This window comes from Pelmatolapia mariae, linkage group LG9 (genome assembly GCF_036321145.2).
Source record: "Pelmatolapia mariae isolate MD_Pm_ZW linkage group LG9, Pm_UMD_F_2, whole genome shotgun sequence".
Taxonomy (NCBI): Eukaryota; Metazoa; Chordata; class Actinopteri; order Cichliformes; family Cichlidae; genus Pelmatolapia; species Pelmatolapia mariae.
Window position 1 is genome coordinate 27,121,149 of NC_086235.1, and position 5,720 is coordinate 27,126,868.

General features: G+C 38.6%; 1 non-coding gene across 1 annotated transcript; it reads left to right on the forward strand.

The window, feature by feature from the left end:
• Nucleotides 1-4,372: 4,372 nt before the first annotated feature.
• trnap-ugg (transfer RNA proline (anticodon UGG)) lies at nt 4,373-4,444 on the forward strand. Its single transcript has one exon. It is a non-coding gene; the product is annotated as a tRNA-Pro (tRNA).
• The last annotated feature ends 1,276 nt before the right edge of the window (nt 4,445-5,720 follow it).

Sequence of the window (5,720 nt, forward strand, 5' to 3'; positions counted from 1 at the left end):
ACAAAACAGAACTTTGTTAGACTCCACACTGCACTGAAGAGTCAAAGTGTCTCATATGTTCATCTGAGAGCACAAACAACAAATTTTAGCTTCCCTGGGTGGGCAACTTGTTTAAAACAAACACAAAATGTTTGAGCACCGATACCAAATTCAGCAGTATGGCACACCAGTACCAGGAGAGCAATTCCTCTTTAAAAATGCCCTGGCCAAGAACGAAAACAAAACAACTGTCTGACTATTTATATTGTTTTCCATGCACAGTTGGTGTGGAGCACCCACAATTTAGTTGAATATGTACAAAGACAATAAAAGACTATTCTATTCTATTCTATTCTATTCTATTCTATTTATCTTTGTTCCTCCATTTCAGTTTTGTTTGGAGCTTTAAAAAATTCTGCAGTACATTTAAATGTGATAAAATTAGAACACAGATCCCCTCTTAGGGTTCGAGGCTGTATTTGTTTTAAAAATGCATCTCTGGTATCTCTGGCCCTCCATTATTATTTTTGCTAACAGTTAATCAGGCTCATTTACTGAATACTGATCAGAATATATCAAATCATCTTTGAAATGATTCTAATAACAGGTCTCTCAGAGTGAGGCCAGTTTTTACAATCACATGTCCTGTGGGCCGACACAACTTTGCCCTGATAAGACAAAGGCAGCTGTGTTTTAGCCTGGAATACATTTATTTTTACCTTTCTCATAAATGGATTTCATTATAGCACTTTTAACACCAACATGTTGGGATTTTTTGGAGCCGGAAGTGACCTTATATGGATGAAGGGTGGCGCTAGCTAGCTTGGATAGCAAGCTGCATTCACAAACTGTGCAGGTGCCACAGAGATGCTAAGTAGCGCTTAATAACAGACTAATAAAATAATAGAAACTCTGATTACAATGAGCTCATTTAAAAGCTTTCGTCTAATAAAATTATTTTCTTCTCTGTGTTTCATAACCTTTTGCTGATATCTTTCTGTGAATTAGTTTAAAGCAGCTTGAGTCAATTTAGTCAGATTTTTTTTTTCAACTCGTTCACAAAAACTTGAGAACAGACACCGAGGAGAGCAACAGAAAGCCCCATTCAGGAGCTAAACTCAAGATTAACTAAACTCAGATTAACGTTAGCTCGGTGCTTACCTTTAAATCCGTCTTGACCATAAACTGAGAGAAAAACGCCATAAAGCGGGAACTCGGCTTCTTCTTCTTCTGCTTTTGGATTTTTTGGCTTTTGGATTTTAAAGCTTTAAGGTGCATTACTGCCACCTGCTGGACTGGACTTTTCATATCCTAAACGTCATCATTTGGCCACAAATTTGTTGCAGTTTCTGTTAATGAAAAAGATGGAATTCAAGGATCTTGTGATTTGCTTTCTTTGTTTTCACCATTTACTCTACAATTTTCTGTCAGTGTATAGCAAACCCCACAGCTCAAATCAATGAAGAATTTAGTATTTTTAAACTATTGCTCAAGCTGGAACCAGCAGCTATGTAGGCCTAATTTTTAATCCAAACATGTGATAGAGGTTTACCACCAGGAGAAGCAGACTGCAAATAAAAGACTGTGCTACTGAAAACCGTTACTTTGGATTGTAAATATGTTTCCATTTGTCACTTCTGTATTTGTATATGGCTCAAACTATTTGTTATGAAAGCAAAACAAACAAACTGATGTTGTATAAACTGATTGAGGATTATTTACTTTGAGTCCAGAAATCAAAGCTGTCTCATCAGATCCAGTTGTGACATTAGCTATAGTTTCCGCGGAGGGTACTTGGTTCTGTATGACAGCACAGCTTTTAGGTTGAATTCAAGGGCTTGAGTACAGCCTGATTATTAGAGGCCTGCAAACTGTTTGCTGATGAACTTTGGAGGTAAAAGTACAGACAGCTTTAGAAGACACAGGACACGAGATGGGTTCAACATTTCTTTTGAGTTCCATGTAACAATCCCTAACTCTGTAATTAAAGAATGTGCCATTTAATCTTGGATGGCTAAAATGGGGTGGCTGCCGTTCAGCATTTAGCACAAGTCAGCTTTTGATCAGAAAGTTTTCTGGTTTGATCCCTGGGTGCTCAAGTCTGCAAGCCAAATATCCTTGGACAAGATTGTAATCCCAAGTTGCTTTCTGATGCATCCATTGGAGTGTGAATGCTTTATAGAGTTTGTGAAACTGTTGTACGTCTGGTCAGATTGTTTTGTATTTGTGTGTGGATTGAAGCACATGCCTGAGAGCGCATCAATCACTGCCCACATTTTTAAGTCTTAGTTTATATTTGTGGATCATACTGTATGTATGCATTTGTAACACTTTTGAGACAGATTTCTCTCCACATAAACGACCGATGTTCCCTGAATGCCTCACATACAGCTCCAGGACATTTCAACACAATCTTTCATACATTCTTCTCTCGTGCTTCATCTATTTGCTCTGACATTCAACATTGTTAAAACTGCTTCCTACCTGTGGCTCGTTGGTCTAGGGCAGGGGTCTCAATCTTCAATGAGCTGTGGGCCACTGCTGGCACTGTCATCTCATGTGAGGGCCACTTTAATGTTCAAGTAGTACAAAAAACAAATAAACAAACAAGAAAACACACACAAATATTTCCGAAAATGTGGTTTGTTTTTACATTTCAAATCGTATAACAATCGTATAATCGTATAACAAGACAAAAGACTTAGACTTAGAACTTTTGTTTTCATTCTACAGTTGCTTGCACAATTAAATTATGTGACAAGACCACGAGATGCAAAAGTAAAAGACAATGTACAAAGGAAGAAGAGAAAAAAAGCAACCTTTCATTGAACTACAAAATAATCAAATTGGTACTCTCTTTCTGACCAGACACATGGCAGCACTTCTGCTATAATTTTGTTCATATTTAAAAATAAAAATGCAGACATAAGTGTACATATTAGTTTTGTTTTCTTTACAAATAACTCTCTCACTGAACTAACACAGACAATCCCTCAACAGGTTTGTGCTCTCTGCTCATATTGCCTTCATATTGAATCATTTTGTGCTTTTATTATTTATTATTTTAACATTGCACTCAACAACAATCAAATACTCCCTAACATAAAAAAGGAACTTCAATGGCCAAACTGCATTATATTTCTTCAGGTCAATATACGGGCCAGAAGTAGGAGGGAGGGAAGCCGCGAGTTTGAGACTCTTGCTAAGATCAAATGGTGGAGAGTCCCAGGTATTTATACACCAGTGGGAGTTGTCCCTCAGAGGAACCCAGGCACTCATCTTCTCAAGCTCCTTAGACTAACAGGCCCTGGATGACTGAGAACAGACAAAACTACTATCTTTTAGGCACTGGTGGGAGTTAAACCCAGGATCTCCTCTTTTCTAACTTTCCAGTTACAAGACAGGTACTTTAACCAACTAAGCTAATGCGCCACATAAACTGCCACTCAAATGAGTAACTGATGAATGCTTGAATGAAACAACCAAAGAAGGAGGTTCAATGAAGAACATGTGACACATATCTACTTGACATGAAAGCAGTACAGTAGCATTTGTTTTTAGAGGAAGTCAAAGAAGTGTGTCAGTGAGAAATATCCATCAAAATTATTACTGTGGGTAAAAGCCTTGCTGCTTCATTTTGAACCACTTAAAGACGATTTAAGGTAGCCTTAGACAGACAGGAAAAGAGTGCGTTACAATGGTCTAACCGGGAGGAGATGAAGGCATGGACAAGCATCTCCATTTCACCTCCGTGGAGACAATTGTCCTAAGTTGAGAGGTATTTCTTAAATGAAAAAAGCAGGAGCAGGTCACAGACTTGATATAAGCATCCAAAGACAGAGACTGATCAAAATTTATCCCAAGATTCTGAGCAGTAGCTTTTGTCAAGGAGTTGTCCAGGAAAACACAGGAATTAGTCTCAATGATCTTGTTTTTGGTTTTGGTTTTGCACACCCAGCCTCCCAAACTGGGTGGTACTGGACTAAATGATTGTAGTGGTGAATGGGTAAGTAAAAGTTTTGGCCAAACAAGATGTATGTGAGACATTTACATGCTCAGTTGTAGCTACAGTTGTAACACAGATTATATTCTTCATGAATAGAATAATACAGAGAAGAGTAAACACAGTCAATAAGCTTGTCACTTCAGGAACTCGTTAGGAATTTGAACCCAGGACCACACGGACAAGATGAGGGAATCAAATACCTACAGTTGTGAATGTGTCCTTACAGTATATCCAATAAATCTCTACGAAATTAATCCTAGAATAAAAACTAGAATCAAGCACACAAACAGATGATTCTCTGAGCGTTCAAGACAATCTTTCACACACTCTTCTTCATCTAGTTGCTCTGATGTGTGACTTTGTGAAAAAAGACTTACTTGAGTGTGTGGCTCGTTGGTCTAGGGGTATGATTCTCGCTTTGGGTGTGAGAGGTCCCGGGTTCAAATCCTGGACGAGCCCACTTGTTGTCTACAGAGCCTCTCAGCTGCCACATGTTGTTTAGGCTCCATTTGAAAGAATCTCTGCAGCTGCAAGTCACACATGTTCCCGCAGTACCTCATACAGGGACAGCTAAGAGATCTGATATGAATGATGTCATTGCCCTTGTTCTTATTTTTCTAAGATAATTATTTGTTATTCATGTTGGCCTAACAAGATAACACAGAGTTTTATTTTAGATTAAATAAGAGAATTCAATTCAAACTTGTACACAAAACTACTACAATACACAGTTATGTATCATATATTATAAATGTGTAACTCTCTGACACGACATTAACAAAATGCATGTGGAAAAACGCACATCAGTTTTTACTGATACACAAAAGGGCCAAAAATAAACATCAGTAAACATTAGTACTTCAGTACCACAAAGGAATCTCTTTCAGTGCATTATGCACACATGTAACTTATGTACCAAGTGAAATAAAATATTACAGATGAAAATTATGTGATGATTTTCACTGCAAAATTCAGATTTTAGGGTCAAAATTTGACTTAATTTGTGGTGTAAGGTTTCTGGTTATGAAGCTTGACGCTGTCATGCTCACCTGTATGACTATATGCTCATGCCACTGTGTTGATTGCAGGTGGGTGCATGCTCCATGTTGCAGGGGTTTCTTCAGATACTCTTTTTTGTCCGCCATGATCTAAACACATGCACCTCATTGGAAGCTCTAAATAACCCACCTAAATTGGTTCTTAATTTAAAATTAAAAGCGTTCATCTGAAAATTAGACGAAAGCTTATTTGTAACAATCTCTGAAACATGTGTAGTTGAAGCTGCTCCTCTTTGCTGTGGGCAGGTTTGAGAGCAGCCACCTGGGGTTTGCTGGAGAGCAGCAGGAGCAGCCTCAGCACCTCACTCCTCCTCGGCCTGCAAGCACACCTCCGCAGTGACCTGGAAAATGCCTAAGGAAGCTTTTCCCTTTTCACTTTGGGTGTAAGTGGTCCTGGGTTCAAATCCCTGATGAGCCTGTTTGGTATTTGGGGCTTTGCTGTTGAACTGTTCATGCAAGTCCTGGGCAACTGTAATTTGCTATTTTTCAGATGTCATAAAAACTCCCTCAAAAGCCTTCAGCTGATCGAAAATGCTGGAGCGAGAGTACTGGCAGGGCCTAGAAAGAGAGAGCATAACGTTCAAGACTCAAGATTTTTTATTTGTCACATGCATAGTCATACGAGTACAAAACACAGTGAAATGTCTCCTGAACTGCTCCTTTGACTGCGCACAAAA